The following is a 17,194-nucleotide window of genomic DNA, read 5'->3' as shown; positions in this document are numbered from 1 at the left end:
TCCTGAGAGCTTTTCAGGCTTTTTTTTTTTATCATCTTATAAATTAAAATGTGTGTATTTTTTTTGGGGGGGGGGCAGGAACATTGAAAAACGTGCCTAAAAAATTGAATAAAAAAGTGGAAAAAAATTGAAAAAAAGTGCCAAGAAATTGGAAAAAAAAAGTGGCATCAAATTGGAAAAAAACCATATCAAAAAATAAAAAAAACATGCTAAAAAATGGAGAAAAAGTACCAAAAAATAAAAAAGTGCCAAAAATGGAAAAAAAAGTGCCAAAAAAATTGAAAAAACATGGCAAAAAATTGAAAAAGCATGAGAGAAAAAAAGGAAAAAAACCATACCAAAAAAAATAGAGAAAACGTGCAAAAAATTGAAAAAACATGCCAAAAAAATTGAAAAAAGAAAAATGTAAAAAAACCATACCAAAAAAATAGAAAAAAAAGTGCCAAATAAATTGAAAAAAAGAAATAAAAAATTCTAAAAAAATGAAAAAGCGTGCAAAAAAGTTTAAAAAACATGCCAAAAAATGGAATTTTTTTTTTTTAAAAAATATGCCAAAAACTGTGAAAAAAACATACAAAAAAATTTGAAAAAAATTGAAAATAACATGCCGAAAAAACGTGTCAAAAAATTTCAATAATGTGCCAAAACCAAAAGAATAATGCCAAAAAATAGAAAAAAAATGTGCCAAAAACCCCCTTAAGGACAGTCTGGTGACTTCTTTTATTCCATCTGCATTTTTGGAAACAGGAAGCTAATTAAAATTGACCAATAGTATTGTATCGATCGTATGAACAGCAAATTAATAGGAAGATTCTTTCAGGGGGGTTTTTTGTTAGCAATTTTTGGGGGCATTTTTCAGAGTGTACCGTACCCTCTCCAAAAGACTCCTCAAAAAATTCAATGTGATCCCAGAAGACGTTAGAGAGCACCCTTTAAATTTAATCTCCGTTCAGTGATCCTGTCGGAGCTTCTGTCTGAACCCCTCTGCAAAACGGGATTTGGACGTATCCGCCGATGGGGTCACTGACTATAATGGCGTGGATGGAGTCACCATTTTTGGGAGTATACTCCCATTGGAGGCGGACGTAGTAGACTGCATCTGGGTGTCCGCCTGCAGTAAGCGTATACTCCCAAAAATGGTGTACGACAGAGACTCTTTATTGAATAACAAATAAAAAAAACTCTCCGCAAGCTGGGAGGGACAATCTAAAGCAAAGTGGAGCCTACTGGGGTGTGTGTGGGGGGGGGGGGGGTCCGTTGCTTCTTAAAGGGTTGTAAAACAAGTTAACAGAACAGACAAATGTAATGAGGGAATGGACCTGATCAGATCATCGAAGGGAAGTGTGGCACCCCTGAGGCTTCCGTCGCCACAGAGATATTGCACCTCAGCCGGGTAAGAATGGGGTCAACTGCCAGTGTACAGACAAAACTTGCACACACCAATTAGTAGGCATACACCGGGTCAGGGATAGTGGCAGTAAGCCCCATAGATGTTTAGCTCATGGGGCCATGGGTCCCGTCTCTGGTCCCAATGGTGTGGGTGGGGCCTAGTCAGTGGGTGTGTGGGAGGAATCAGAAAGAGAGAGTAGAAAAAGGAACTAGGAAGTTCAAGTTTGGGTAGTCTGTCAGAAGGAGTAGAGGAGTGAGGAGGTGGGCTGTCAGGAGAGGACAGCAGATAGAGAAGGCAGAGACAGAAGGAGGTTCCTGGTGGAGATCCTTGGGTCTGGATAGGCCCAGGTGACACCGCAAGAAAGGAGGAAAGGATTCTGGGGCCACGGAAGGACAATTGTCCCGTGACCTGTTCCACTGACAACATCGGGTGGAGGGATCTGGCTGCATTCAGGGACGGTCCCTAGACAGAGGGAAGAAAGACAATTCCTTGAGAGTAAAACCGAAGGCCTGGGAGATCGTTGCAAGCGCCCAGGGCCACTTCCCGCCACAGACCCCCGGTGAATAGGGCAAGAGACGACTGCGGTCAGCCCCCTTTGTACTGGCCCTGTGGTGGAGGCCAAGACCAGTGAAAACAGTTGAAGGCTAGGAAGTGAGTCAGAAAAGGACACACACAAAATGGGTACACCGGGACTGACCCTTGACCTATTCGGGATCGGCGGCGGCCCCTGAGAGCGGATCCTGGCATTCCGTGGATGACCGGTCAACTGCAGCACTGAGACTGAACAGTGAGTAAAACCATCCTAACTGCAAGCCCTGTGTCGTCTGGTTTATCCTGCACCTCGTTAACAAACACCATAGACTTTACCAAGCACCAAAGGTTGCCCCGGGGCATCCGCTCTACCTGTGGAGAGCAAGAAACACCTCAGCTGCCATAACACCAGCCCCGGAGGTCCCTTCCAGCAGCTGCGGCGCCATAGCTGCAAATTACCACAGGTGGCGTCACGAATATTCATATAAACATTATCATCATCTCCCCAATATCACCACATCATTAACAGACTCCACCAGGGTCACGGAGTCGGGCCCCGCCACCGCTGACTACCCTGGACTAGTCCGGCCCGACACCGAGTCATCTAAGGCCCTGGGGTGGGCGAGTCAGAATCATCAGCGGGTTATGTAAGCTGAAGACAGCATGCTGCAAGGGTTAACACAGAAAATTCATGGCTGCCTGTCTTGTCAAGGTTTCATCTTTTGTTTATTTGCTATGTTTGTTTAAACAGCAGGAGTCTTATCATTGTTGGGACTACACACACCTCTTCCTTTGATGTATAATCTCTATACAGAGCCTGGGGTGGACGGGGCGGCTCTTTCAGCTCTGCTACACCATGGCTAAATCTAACAATTCAGATTGTGTCAGAACGGCTGCCGGCAGTAATCTAAGTGATACATCATTGGATTCAGGGTTTCTGTCTCTACATCATGCTGCTCTTAGATGAGGTAGCAAAAACCAGGTGACAGATGCCCTTTAATCATCCGGGCCTCAACAGATCATTTCTGTTTCTTAATATTTTGGGTTCTCCTACCCCTGGTGCCAGCTCCTGGTAGCAAAACATTGAGTCATATCTCATGTCGACCATTTGACAACCTGTTGTAGACATGCTGCAGGTTCTCACACTAGACGGGACACATACTGACAGATGGCATACAATAGGAATGCCCAGAGGGTAATACAAGCTGGGATGCCAATATGAACAGAAGTTCCGGGAAAAAAGCCACTTGGACTCTTCCCCTCAATGACTGTCTGCCGTGCTGTCACGCTGACGTCAGCCACACACCGGTGACAGCGGGGGAGACTTGCCGATGGTTCTGGGGAAGGTTAGAACACTGCATTTTGTTTGTTTTTTTTTATAGCAAAATTTCATTGAAAGGGAACAACTTTTTAAGGGGTCTGATATACAGATACTGGAGCTTTGAATGGAGATCATTTCCATGTAAAATAATATATAAAAACAGGGTCGTACATAGAAACCATGGGACCCCATAGCAAAAAGTCTGAATGGGGCCCCCCCACCGATAAAAAAAAAACAAAAAACAAACAAAAACAAAAAAACAAACAAAATATTATTATAAAAATAAAAAAATATTAGGGGGTTACAAAAAGAAAAAAAAAACTAAATATTTTTGCTGTAAAAAAAACCCCCCAAAAACATATACGGTAAATAGGAGACACGTTGTGGTTGTGTGTTACTTGCATTAAAGCATTAAAGGGATCTATTGATGTTCCAAATGTTAATAACTAATCTGTAGGTTACTAGGACTCCAATGCCGTCCGGCCGACACACTAAAAGTGAGGACATGCACTTTATTCCTCTTGTGAACCGCTGTTTTTCAGTTATAGAGGTGCAGCCGTAGCGGCTACAGTCACTACTCAGTATACAGCGAGTTCTTTGCCAGTCTGTTCTGAGGAAGGGAGCAGAGTCTCCCGAAAAGCGTTGACCAGTGCACAAATAAAGCTACATTAATCTTCATTCTTCATGATCTGGTAGTCATTGGCGCTGCTTGGAAATACCCTGCTCTACTACTTTCCGTTAAATGCTGTACTGTGAACGCTTTGTGCCGTCCTATATGTCTGAAAGCTGTCGGTTCCAGGGAGGAATAAAGTTAATTTTCTCTCTGCAGTCGCACTTTCAGTAAGGTGTACAGTCAGCATTGCAATGCTACAGATTAACCTTATATCTGCAAGTTAAAGAGGTTTTCCACTACTAATGTTACCCCCTTTCTTTTATCCTAACTCTTCCTAACTAACACTTTCCTAATATACTTCTGCTATCTACTCTGCTCCTGTAAGCTTATCTCTAAGAAGTTCATTCACTCTCTTCTCAGCCCAACCAGTGACATGCCCTGCTCAGTTGGTCCGACTCTGGTCTGCCTCCTGAAGGATCAAAGCTACAACAACAATAAAGGGATTTATGAGCTTCTGATAGATAAGCTTACAGGAGCAGCATAGATAGCAAAAGTATATTAGGAAAGTGTTAGTTAGGAAGAGGTAGGATAAAAGAAAGGGGATCACATTAATAGTTGAAAACCTCTTTAATACCATAGCATTTGGGAACAAGCCAGCTTCCAAGTTGCAGTTGCAGTAAGTGAGACAAATACGACTTACAACTGGCGACAGAAAATCAAACATAGTTGGAAACATTTGAGACTTTTCAATTGCAGGTGCGTTAGTTGCAGAACAAAATGTGACAACATAGGACAACATTAGATACAATGTTGCAATGCGACACCACAATGTCAATGAGTTATCATATAGCCCTAGCCCAGTGATGGCTAACCTGTGACACGCCAAGCCATTTTTGCTGACTCGTACAGCATATCCTGATCTAAAAGACAAACCACTTCCGGCGGTGATTTTGTCTTATAGATCAGAAGGTGGCTGCCGGTGGTTTAACTAATTTGTTCTGTATCTTAAATCACTTAAATCAGAGTCCTGAGTGAGGCGTGCTTACATACCAAACAGTACGTAACACACCTCTCTCTAACCCTCTGGAGCAGAGCATGAAACAGGCACCATTGCAGGAGAGGGAGGGGGCAAGGATGTAATGACTGCTGGGGTAAATGGAGAGGAGATAATGACTGCTTGGGGGGAGGGGAGATAATGACTGCTGGGGGAAAGGGAGAGGAGATAATGACTGCTGGGGGAAGAGAGGGGGAGAGGAGATAATGACTGCTGGGGGAGAAGAGATAATGACTGCTGGTGGGAAAGGAGGGGGAGAGGTGATAATGACTGCTGGGGGAGAGGAGATAATGACTGCTGGGGGAGAAGAGATAACGACTGCTGGTGGGAAAGGAGGGGGAGAGGAGATAATGACTGTTGGAGGGGAAGAGATAATGACTGCTAGGGGAAAGTTAGAGGAGATAATGACTGCTGGGGGAAAGGAGGGGGAAAGGAGATAATGACTGCTGGGGGAGAGGAGATAATGACTGCTGGGGGAGAAGAGATAATGACTGCTGGGGGAAGTTAGAGGAGATAATGACTGCTGGGGAGAAGAGATAATTACTGCTGGTGGGAAAGGAGGGGGAAAGTTTGAGGAAATAATGACTGCTGGGGGAAAGGGAGAGGAGATAATGACTGCTGGGGGAGAAGAGATAATGACTGCTGGGGGAAAGGGAGAGGAGATAATGACTGCTGGGGGAAAGGAGGGGGAAAGGAGATAATGACTGCTGGGGGAGAGGAGATAATGACTGCTGGGGGAAGTTAGAGGAGATAATGACTGCTGGGGGAGAAGAGATAATTACTGCTGGTGGGAAAGGAGGGGTAAAGTTTGAGGAAATAATGACTGCTGGGGGAAGGGAAGAGGAGATAATGACTGCTGGGGGAAGGGAAGATGAGATAATGACTGCCTGGGGAAAGGGAGAGGAGATAATGACTGCTGGGGGAAGGGAAGGGGAGATAATGACTGCTGGGGGAAAGGGAGAGGAGATAATGACTGCTGGGGGAAGGGAAGGGGAGAGGAGATAATGACTGCTGGAAGAGAAAAGTTAATGACTGCTGGGGGAGTTATGCTCATCTTTTTTTTTTTTTTTACAAATTTTGACACACGGAGCTCACAAGGTTGGCCATCACTGCCCTACTCTAAAACTGTGGCTATAGGGTAACTACAGTATCCTATGATAAATTTTAAAAATCCTTTAATAATAATAAAAAAGTTTAGTCATTGGAACAAATTTGATTCCAGTGCTCAGTGATTTTGAGATATTGGCTTGCTGTGAGTGAATAGATGCCTCTTCACAAACTGTCCTCAGGATCTTGTCAGTATACTAATTGTTAAGAAGGAAAACCTGATAGATTAAAGACGCCCCCCCCCCCCATATACATTAGACTAATGTTGGCTGAAGCCACCGATAGTGACAGGTTTGGTCAACAGTCTAATCTGTATGGGGGGGGGGCTGATTGATGGGATGGATGTTGATTGCTCAAATCAAATTTTGTACTGACGATCGGATTATTCTCCCTGAGATAAGCCACCATCCGGCGCAGCTCATATGAAACACAGGAGAGCTCGGCCGCATGGGCACTACTATGTATGGGAGAGTCAGTTGAGATGACTGTCGGCCAAACGATTCCCTGAAGTATTGTTTGGCTGACAGGCTTGTCACATTGGGATCCATGTTGCAGTCACAACACCCACATGATGTTGTATAATGTATAGTTTAGGATTTGTTCCCTTCACTTCAATCATTAATAGTCTTAGAAAAATTAAACATGGCGTCTGATTGGTTCCTTTTAGCGTTAAAGGGATCATATTTTAGCCCTTCCATCAATGTTCTGCCTCAATGTCGGAAAAACGGAGATAAATGGATACTGTGAAAAAAAAAGCCAGAACCCGAGTGGATTTGAACATTGTCGTCTATGGTGGCTGCGTTTGATATTCTTTCTGAATCTCATTTTTAAAAAGCTTATTGTTGTCCTGGATCTTCTCCTGTTTAGTGACGCAACGATGGAGGATTTAAGATGGCTGTCGCTCCTAACACGTGGTCAAGGGTAATAGGTGAGCAAAGTCTTATACTCTGCTTAACATTGAATTTACAGCACCAAAACATCTTGATTTATTCAGTTTCGAGTACAAATCCCTGCACTTAGGGTATGTGCGCACGTTGCTTTTTACCTGCTTTTTACCTGCTTTTTTGCTGCTTTTTCTTCTGCGCTGTTTAATGCCAAAATGGATGTGTTCTTCTATTCAAGCAGTCTATGGGAATTTGGGTTTCTTGTTCACACTATGTTGTTCAAAATGCTGCCTTTTTGTGGCAGAACTTTGGTCAAAAACTCAGCTTTGCAGTGCAAAACCCAAATGGCAAAAACAATTGACATGTTGCTTCTTTGAAAAGCTGAGTTTTTGACCAAAGTTCTGCCACAAAAAGGCAGCATTTTGAACAACATAGTGTGAACAAGAAACCCAAATTCCCATAGACTTTGCTTGAATAGAAGAACACATCCATTTTGGCATTAAACAGCGCAGAAGAAAAAGCAGCAAAAAAGCAGGTAAAAAGCAGGTAAAAAGCAACGTGCGCACATACCCTTTACAGCCTTCACTGCTATCAGTGAGGTACTTCCTCATCTGAGGAATGTTCTTCTGTGCTTAACCCTAGAACGCATATCTGGGGCCTCGCAGGCCTGCTAGGTTACTTGTTTTCTATTGTAGATTTCTATGGTTGCGTGCTCTAGGGTTAATGCACTTGGCCAAATCATCAAAATCCACTGCTGACAGCTCCCTTTGCAATTGGCGACCAATGATGTCCCATATGTTCTTGAGAGACAAATCTGGAGACGCCGCAGACCGTGGTAGAACTTTCAGTCCATGCAGGCTGCACACAATTACACGCGCAACCAGCGTCCTGGTGTTTTCGTGTGGAAAAACGGTTCCCGGGACACTTTTTGAAGAATTGGCAGCATCATTGATTCCACAACCAAATCAATGTAATGACAAGCTATTCGTTTATCTGGTATGAAGACAAGAGGAGTCCAACTAACATACATTATGCCACCCCACACCATATTCCTAGGAGGGTGACATTCTCTGCTGAAGGCCTCTTCATGGTGTTGCCCACATGGTCTTCAGACCAATCTCCAGCTATCATTGGGTCAAAATCAAAAGCATGACTGAAAAGAATAGACCTCCATCACAGCCTCCATTGTTGTCTTGCTTTACACCATTAGAGTGTGGGGTGTACTCATTTTGTGGTTAACACTGCAGTCTTGCAGCGCTGGGGTCCTGGGTTCAAATCCCACCAAGGACAACATCTGCAAGGAGTTTGTATGTTCTCCCCGTATTTGCGTGGGTTTCCTCCAGGGTCTCAGGTTTTCTCACACACTCCAAAGGCATAATGATGGGGACTGTAGATTGTAAGCCCTCTCTGTCTCTTTCTTTGTCTCTCCCTGTTACTCTATCCCTCTGTCTTTCTGTGTCTCTCTCTGTCTCTCTCTCTTTCTCTCTCTCTGTCTCTCTATCCCTCTGTCTTTCTCTGTCTCCCTCTGTCTCTCTCTCTTTCTCTCTCTCTGTCTCTCTATCCCTCTGTCTTTCTCTGTCTCCCTCTGTCTCTCTCTCTTTCTCTCTCTCTGTCTCTCTATCCCTCTGTCTTTCTCTGTCTCCCTCTGTCTCTCTCTCTTTCTCTCTCCCTGTCTCTCTATCCCTCTGTCTTTCTCTGTCTCCCTCTGTCTCTCTCTCTCTTTCTCTCTCTCTGTCTCTCTATCCCTCTGTCTTTCTCTGTCTCTCTTGATCTCTCTGTGTTTCTCTCTCTCTCTGTCTCTCCCTGTGTCTCTCTCGCTCTGTTATTCTCTCTCTGTCTGTCTCCATCTGTCTCTGTCACTCTCGCTCTCTCTGTTTCTCTCTGTCTGTCTGTTTCTCTCTCTCTCTGTGTGCCTCGCCCTTTCTCTGTCTCTCTCTATCTCTCCGTCTGTCTATCTATCTCTTGATCTCTGTTTCTCTCTCTGTCTCTCTCTGTCTCTCCCTGTGTGTCTCTCTGTCTCTCTCTGTTTCTCTCTGTCTCTCTCTGATTCTCTCTGTCTCTCTCTGATTCTCTCTCTGTCTCTCTCTATGTGTCTCTCTCTGTCTCTCCATCTGTCTATCTCTCTCTTGATCTCTGTTTCTCTCTCTGTCTCTCCCTGTGTGTCTCTCTCTATCTCTCTGTCTGTCTATCTCTCTCTCGATCTCTCTGTCTCTCTCTGTCTCTCCCTGTGTGTCTCTCTCTGTCTCTCTGTCTCTCTCTCTTTGTCTGTCTATCTCTCTCTCGATCTCTCTGTCTCTCTCTGTCCCTCCCTGTGTGCCTCTCTCTCTGTTTCTCTCTTTCTCTCTGTCTGTCTCTGTCTCTCTCTGTCTCTCTGTCTGTCTCTCTGTCTGTCTCTATCTCCCTTTATCCGTCTCTCCACCAATATCATATTACTTCCCTCATAAGCTTCTTATACTAACAATGTCCTTCGTTGCCTATAGCAACCAGTCAGAGCTCCTATTAATGACCTGTAGCTCCCAGCTCCATTGACTCTAATGTAAGCAGGTTTTTTTGGTGAATAACTGTAAAGCACGGGGTTACATTCCCCCTCAAAACATAGTCTATGACGTTCCCTGAGTCACGTGGGGTGTCTGGGCAAAATGTTGTGATTGTAAATGCGACTGTGCGGATTCCTTTAACGGACTAATATATGGGCCTTATTTATCACAACCACTGTCACTAGGCCTGTGTGTTGCCCATAGCAACCAATCAGAGCTCGGCTGTCATTTCTCAATCTGCTCTGAAGACATAAAAGCTGCGCTCTGATTGGTTGCTATGGGCAACAAAGCCACTTTCTCTCGTTGTCGGTTTCCTAAATCTCCCCCATATTTTCTGATATAGCTGCGCCATTTTGCTTAGTACAGCTTTGTACATGAGCAATAATGTCGGTGATCTCACATCATTACTTGTCCAGTCACACTGCTATATGGAGATAATATTGGAGTGGGACCACCCTGTGTAAGTGCACGGGACGTGGAGTCACATAGGGTTACTCAGCACTATTATGGGTAATCTGTACCATTATAGTCTATGGGAATATCAAAGCAGAGGTGGGGGGGGAGATCCTCCCATGACATGGCACGCCTAGCACCAGACAAAGCATCCTTCCCCTGTGTGGGGATAATGGGGCCGGCTCCTTGACACTGGGCATCCCTTGGGTCCTACAGACAGAGGAGGGGGTACATGAGTCATATATTTGGGAAGGGGCAGATGTTTCGGGAGGGGGATGGGAGCTGAGTCATGTGTGCAGACAATGCCCTGCCATCCCCTCCTTTCCTCCATAGCCCCCTACCCTTTGCAGCCTTCTTTTCACTATGGAAGTGCATGCAACCACCTGTTATGTCTCCATATAAATCACTGATTTTCGGGGCGGAGATGACGCCCTCCATGTGGGGAACTGATGGTGTCAGATCTATTTTTAGTAAACCATTGCAGCTATTGAAAAAAATAAAAAAAAAAATAATAAAAAATGATATATGGAAAATTCCTTTATCCCAGCAAGGTGGTGGATTATAAAATATTCTGCATTATATATTTTACTCACATATATAGCGCCATTAATTCCACAGCACCTTATAGATATGATCATTATTGGACAGTCATTGAAGAGTTAATTAAAGGGACTGCAATAATATAATATTTATTCATTTATATAGCGCTATTAATTCCATTTACATACAGTACATCAGCAACACTGTCCCCATTGGGGCTCACAATCTAATCAATGTTTTCTCTGCTGCAGATCTAGCAGTTACACAGAGCTCATGAATATGCTGGACTACCTGCAGCACGCCAAGTACTCCTGTAATGATAATCTGCTGCTGATTAAACAATGATTCTATCAAAACTACACTAAGCAGCTCAGTAAGTGACATATCGCTGGAATCAGGGTCTCTGTCTCTTTCTCTGCTGCAGATCTAGCAGTTATACAAAGCTCAGGAATATGCTGAACTACCTGTCAGCACGCCAAGTACTCCTGTAATGATAATCTACTACTAATTAAATAGGGATTTTATTAAAACTACACTAAGCAGCTCAGTAAGTGACACACCGCTGGAATCAGGGTCTCTGTCTCTTTCTCTGCTGCAGATCTAGCAGTTATACAAAGCTCATGAATATGCTGGACTACCTGGCAGCACGCCAAGTAGTCCTGTAATGATAATCTACTGCTGATTAAACAGTGATTCTATCAAAACTACACTAAGCAGCTCAGTAAGTGACACACCGCTGGAATCAGGGTCTCTGTCTCTTTCTCTGCTGCAGATCTAGCAGTTATACAAAGCTCATGAATATGCTGGACTACCTGGCAGCACGGCAAGTAGGTAGTCCTGAAATGATAATCTACTGCTGATTAAACAGGGATTTTATCAAAACTACTAGGTAGCCCAGTAAGTGACACATCGCTGGAATCAGGGTCTCTGTCTCTACGTCATGCTGCTCTTAGATTTGGTGGCAACAAAATGGTGACAGAAGAGTTTTTCAGTCTTAGAACACAGTTTATTTTTTCTTTAAAAACTGTTTTACTCACCCTCCCCTGGTCCAGATCGAAATCTTCATCACTGCTCCAGATGTCTGTAATTGTCTGGAGTCCTGTTGCATATGTTGACAGCGCTGCAGACAATCAGTGACCTCAACTGCTCTGCTGAAGTTGATGGCTCAAACTGCTCAGGACCGCTGAGTTCACTAATGGGCTGCAGCGCTGTCAACACAACGACAATGACAGACATCAGGAACAGTGGCAGAGACTTAGAGCTGGACCTGGGGAGGGTGAATAAAGCAGTTTGTTTTTTAAACTGCAGCCGGGGAGAGGAGTTTTCTGAAACCCCTTTAATGACATTAATCAGGCTGAATATAACTATGTCAGTAATAAATGAATTCTGTTTTACAGGGTGACATCATCAGACAGCAGCATGTGACATCATCGATGGGTAGGTAGTATAAATTCTCATTGGTGGAATTATTTTTGTCATTAGTGAGCAGCCAACCTGTATTGCTGTCCTTAGGTCTTCAAGTCTGAGAGATCAGATCCACATTTCTGGGACTCGTATAATATTCCCACTGTTTTTCCTTGCCCTCTGGACCAGATCTTAAAGGGAATCTGTCACCAAGTTTTTGCACCTCCATCTGAGAGCAGCATAATGTAGGGACAGAGACCCTGATTCCAGTGATGTGTCACTTACTGAGCGGTTTGCTGTCATTTTGATAAAATCAATGTTTGTAGATCTAGCAGTTATACAGAGGTGATGAATATGCTGGACTACCTGCAGCATGCCAAGTAGTCCTGTAATGATAATCTACTGCTGATTAAACAATGATTTTATCAAAACTACACTAAGCAGCCCAGTAAGTGACTGCTGGAATCAGGGTCTCTGTCTCTTTCTTTGCTGCAGATCTAGCAGTTATACAGAGCTGATGAATATGCTGGACTACCTGCAGCACACCAAGTAGTCCTGTAATGATAATCTCCTGTTAACTAATAAGTGATTTTATCAAAACTACACTAAGCGCCCAGTAAGTGACTGCTGGAATCAGGGTCTCTGTCTCTTTCTTTGCTGCAGATCTAGCAGTTATACAGAGCTGATGAATATGCTGGACTACCTGCAGCACACCAAGTAGTCCTGTAATGATAATCTCCTGTTAACTAATAAGTGATTTTATCAAAACTACACTAAGCGCCCAGTAAGTGACTGCTGGAATCAGGATCTCTGTCTCTTTCTTTGCTGCAGATCTAGCAGTAATACAGAGCTGATGAATATGCTGGACTACCTGCAGCACACCAAGTAGTCCTGTAATGATAATCTCCTGTTAACTAATAAGTGATTTTATCAAAACTACACTAAGCAGCCCAGTGAGGGACTGCTGGAATCAGGGTCTCTGTTTCGTTCTTTGCTGCAGATCTAGCAGTTATACAGAGCTGATGAATATGCTGGACTACCTGCAGCACACCAAGTAGTCCTGTAATGATAATCTCCTGTTAACTAATAAGTGATTTTATCAAAACTACACTAAGCGCCCAGTAAGTGACTGCTGGAATCAGGATCTCTGTCTCTTTCTTTGCTGCAGATCTAGCAGTAATACAGAGCTGATGAATATGCTGGACTACCTGCACCACACCAAGTAGTCCAAGTAGTAGTGGTGATTTTATCAAAACTATACTAAGCAGCCCAGTAAGTGACCCATCACTGGAATCAGGATCTCTGCCACTACATTATTCTGCTCTCAGATTAGATGGCAAAAACCTGGTGACAGATTCCCTTTAATTGCGCATCCAGGAGATGGATGATGGTGGGTGACCTATGGGGTCAGGTCTGGACATCACACACATCCAGCACATCTTCCTAATGGAGTTTTATTTTATTAGTCTCTGTCTGGTTTCTGGTTTTAAGACATAGTTAACCCTGTCCAGACACAGCTGCCATACAATAGGACCACTCTGCTCCCTTATGACCATTAGATCCCATCCAGCAAAAGGAAACAAGTACTGGCTCCAAAGCCTTGTCCTTACACAATCCCCCCCCCCCCCAGTGTCAGACTCCTTAGGGACGACATTGACAAAGGGGAAGGGTATCACAAAAAATAAGCAGCACGCTTAACTTTTTGTTTGCACTTGAACCCTATTCACTTGCATTGGATGCAGATTTTGGTGCAGAATCCGCATAATATCCAAGGGCTAGCATTGATTTTGTGGACTTTGGTCACGTTGTAGCGCCATATAACATTATTACAATTACACACTCTTCAGTCGATTTGTGGAAAATTGCTGCTTTTACCAAAATGTTCATTTTTGAATCACATTTTACTATTATTTTTGCAATTATATAAACAACAGACGGCCGCCATCGCTTTAAAATAATTTCTCATCCCTGCTAAATCCTCTGCGAAAGACCATATGTTGCAAACAGAATGACTGTGAGAAGTGCTGCCCCCTACTGGATTACACTGAGCAGTGAGGGTATCATAGTCATATTGAAGCTGTGACATCACCTTAAAGGGAACCTGTCAGCAGAAATTTCGCAATAAACCTAAAACATTCCCCTCTGCAGCTCCTGGGCTGCATTCTAGAAAGGTTCCTGTTGCTATTGTGCCCCCTTTGAGACCTAAATAAATACTTTATAAATTCTTACCTTTTTGTATGCAAAATTTTTTTATGGTCACGGGGGCGGGCTGTCTTGGGTCCGTTATTCGCCCTCCTGCTGCTGTACACCGTCCCCCACTGCTCATTTACATACACGAGGACGCCCTCACGTCCTCCCGAAGTCTCGCGCATGCCCAGTGCCACTCTCGTGGGACTGAGCACTGTGCAAAGTGTGACCGCTGGTGAGGTGATTGCGCAGGCACGAGATTATGGGCGGCGCTGTGATTGTCATCACCAGCGTCATCCAAGTACCCGCCCATAATCTCGTGCCCCCGCTTTTCCCTCTGCCTACACTGATATGTGCAAGCGCTGGCCATATGAACCATGTTACCTATTACCCTGGGCACGAGATTATGGGCGGATACTTGGATGACGCTGCTGATGACAATAACAGCGCCTCCCATAATCTCGCGCGTGCGGTAATAGGTGACGTGAGGTCATATGGCCAGCGCTTGCGCATAACGGTGGAGGGAACCGGTCACCAGAATTGGCAACTATGAGCTGCGGCAGGACCTCAATGCCGACTAGTGTGGATGATGTAGAACGCATCATGCACCCCGGCTTCAGAAGAAGGAGGACAAAGATGGCCGAAAGAGGAGGCGCCGGACCCAGAGAATGGAGACATCCATGCGACAGGTCTGCACGGCACCTTAGGTGAGTATTATAAAGTGATTTTTACATTCTACACAGCGGCCTGGGCTCTTATATACAGTACGTTAGACAAGCTGCCGATCACCTGACGAACAAACAAAAGGTTCGTTTGTCAGATTAAACCAGAGATCAGTAGAGAAGCAGTTGATCGGTGGTCATTTAGTTCCCCAGGTTGGCTCGTGTAAACGGACCCTTAAGTGGGCTTTACACGCTACGATATATCAAACGATATGCCGTCGGGGTCACGTCGTACGTGACGCACATCCGGCATCGTTTGACATATTGTAGCGTGTGACAGCTATGAGCGACTGTGATCGTGCAAAAATACTCACCTTATCGTTGGTCGTTGACACGTCTGTTATGATCCGGAATCATGGAAGACCACCATAAATCATTGGTAAAAGGTGACAAGAGCATTGGCAACTAATCTGGCCGCCATCCCCTTACTAACCATCAATACTAGAAGTAGCCGAGGGGTGAACTAACATCTGAACCCAGCCGGAGAACTAACTATCCTAATGGAAGGAAAGATGAATAACTCTCTGTCTCAGAAAATAGATAAAGAATAGCAAGCCCCCCACATTCAAAGACTGCGGTGATATAGGAAAACACAATACACAGATAGATGATAGGATTAGCAAAGGTGAGGCCCCCAATAACTAAATAGGACAGGATAGGAAAGGGACTGATGGTGGCCCGAGAAAAACCCTGCAAAAGTCCAAGAACCTGATAGTACAAAAAGCCCTCAGATCACTAGATCTGAACTCCGTCCTATACCAGGCGCTCGTCATACCAATGAACAGAAAGCAGGAACCATACAAATTCAAGAAGCAACAAACACATGGACTTATAGGAGCAATACTCCAAACATAGCTGCAGGGAGCTTCCCAGCTAAGCAACTGAGAGGGAAGATCCCTGCATGAAAATAAACTGACAATAACCACAGTAAATGACAAATTCAGATAAGAACAAAAAGAACCAAACAACAAATAAAGAGCAAGCACTTATCTGGGGTAGATGTGGTCTGGAGCAGGAAGAAGCAGGCTGGTGGACAAAGAACAACTGACATCCGGCATAGCCTGCTATCAGACCAGGGATTAAATAGGCAGAGAGTTAGCAATGGAAACGCCCATTGCTCCAGCACACCTGGTCTCTGTCCAAACCATTCCTGGCCACAAGAGGGAGCCTCACAGCGACAAAAGCACAACTGACATTCACAACACACGTCGCTCATTTTCAAAAAATCGAGCATCCTTCTAAGCGCCGGTTGTTCATTGTTCCCGAGGCAGCACACATCGCTCCGTGTGACACCCAGGGAGCGATGAACTGCAGCTCACCTGCGGCCGCCGGCAATGCGGAAGAAAGGAGGTGGGCAGGATGTTACGTCCCGTTCATCTCCGCCCCTCCGCTTCACGTCCCGTTCATCTCCGCCCCTCCGCTTCTATTGGCCGGCCGCTGTGTGACGCCGCTGTGACGCCAAACGTCCCTCCCCCCTCAGGAAGATGGTGTTCGCCGCCTACAGTGAGGTTGTTTGGAAGGCAAGTGCGCATGACGGGGGGTTACGAATGTGCGCCACGGGTAACAAATTGCCCGTGCAGCACAAGCGATGGGGGCGGGTGCGATCACAAATGCAGTCACACGAGAAATTGCAGCGTGTAAAGCAGGCTTTACTCCTGGCTGCTTATCTGTAATGGGATGAGCTAGTGAAACTCAATCTATTTTTTGAGCCTTGAAAATATCAGCACTTTAAGGGTTATTCCAAAAATAACAAGTGATCACGAGAACGGTGCTCTGCAGCCTCGTCTTAGACCCCTGTTACACATCTATGCAAAACACGAACATTTTGCACCATCCGTTGTGGATTTCTCTGGGCCATCCATGTGTCAGTGTGTGTGTCATCGTATGCTGTTCGATTGTTATCTGTGTGACATCTGGATAGCACATGGACAGCATGAACTTGTATACTTACCTGTCTCCGGCACTGCTGTCACACTTGCAGTCAATGCAGTGAATATTTATGAGGCATAATGAGTGGGACTCGGAAGCAACAGCAGCAGCGGAGACAGGTAAGTATAAAAATCCTCTTTTTTTAGTGACTTGGTTGTCCTCCAGTACGTGTCACATTGATGTCACACAGATCACATCAGTGTGCGGTCCATGTGACACCCGTGCTGCCGGACACAAATGGACATGTCACCGTGTGGCGCACACAGACACACGTGTGCTCCACACAGACACATAGTTTGTGTAAAAACACGGACGTATGACTAAACCCATTGAATTTTATGGGTCTACATGTGTCCGTAAGCGTGGAAACGGACACCGCACGTACCTGAAACATCTCCACTTCCATTTGTTGCCTACGAGACTGCCATACGAAGCAGTGTACAGTTAACAGCTTTCGCTGGCAGTCCAATAGACGGTGAATGGAGCGGAGGTCTAGCTCTGGATCACTGCGAGTCCCCATAA

Source organism: Anomaloglossus baeobatrachus, chromosome 10 (genome assembly GCF_048569485.1).
Source record: "Anomaloglossus baeobatrachus isolate aAnoBae1 chromosome 10, aAnoBae1.hap1, whole genome shotgun sequence".
In the NCBI taxonomy this organism is placed as follows: Eukaryota; Metazoa; Chordata; class Amphibia; order Anura; family Aromobatidae; genus Anomaloglossus; species Anomaloglossus baeobatrachus.
Note: the sequence above shows the minus strand (reverse complement) of the source record.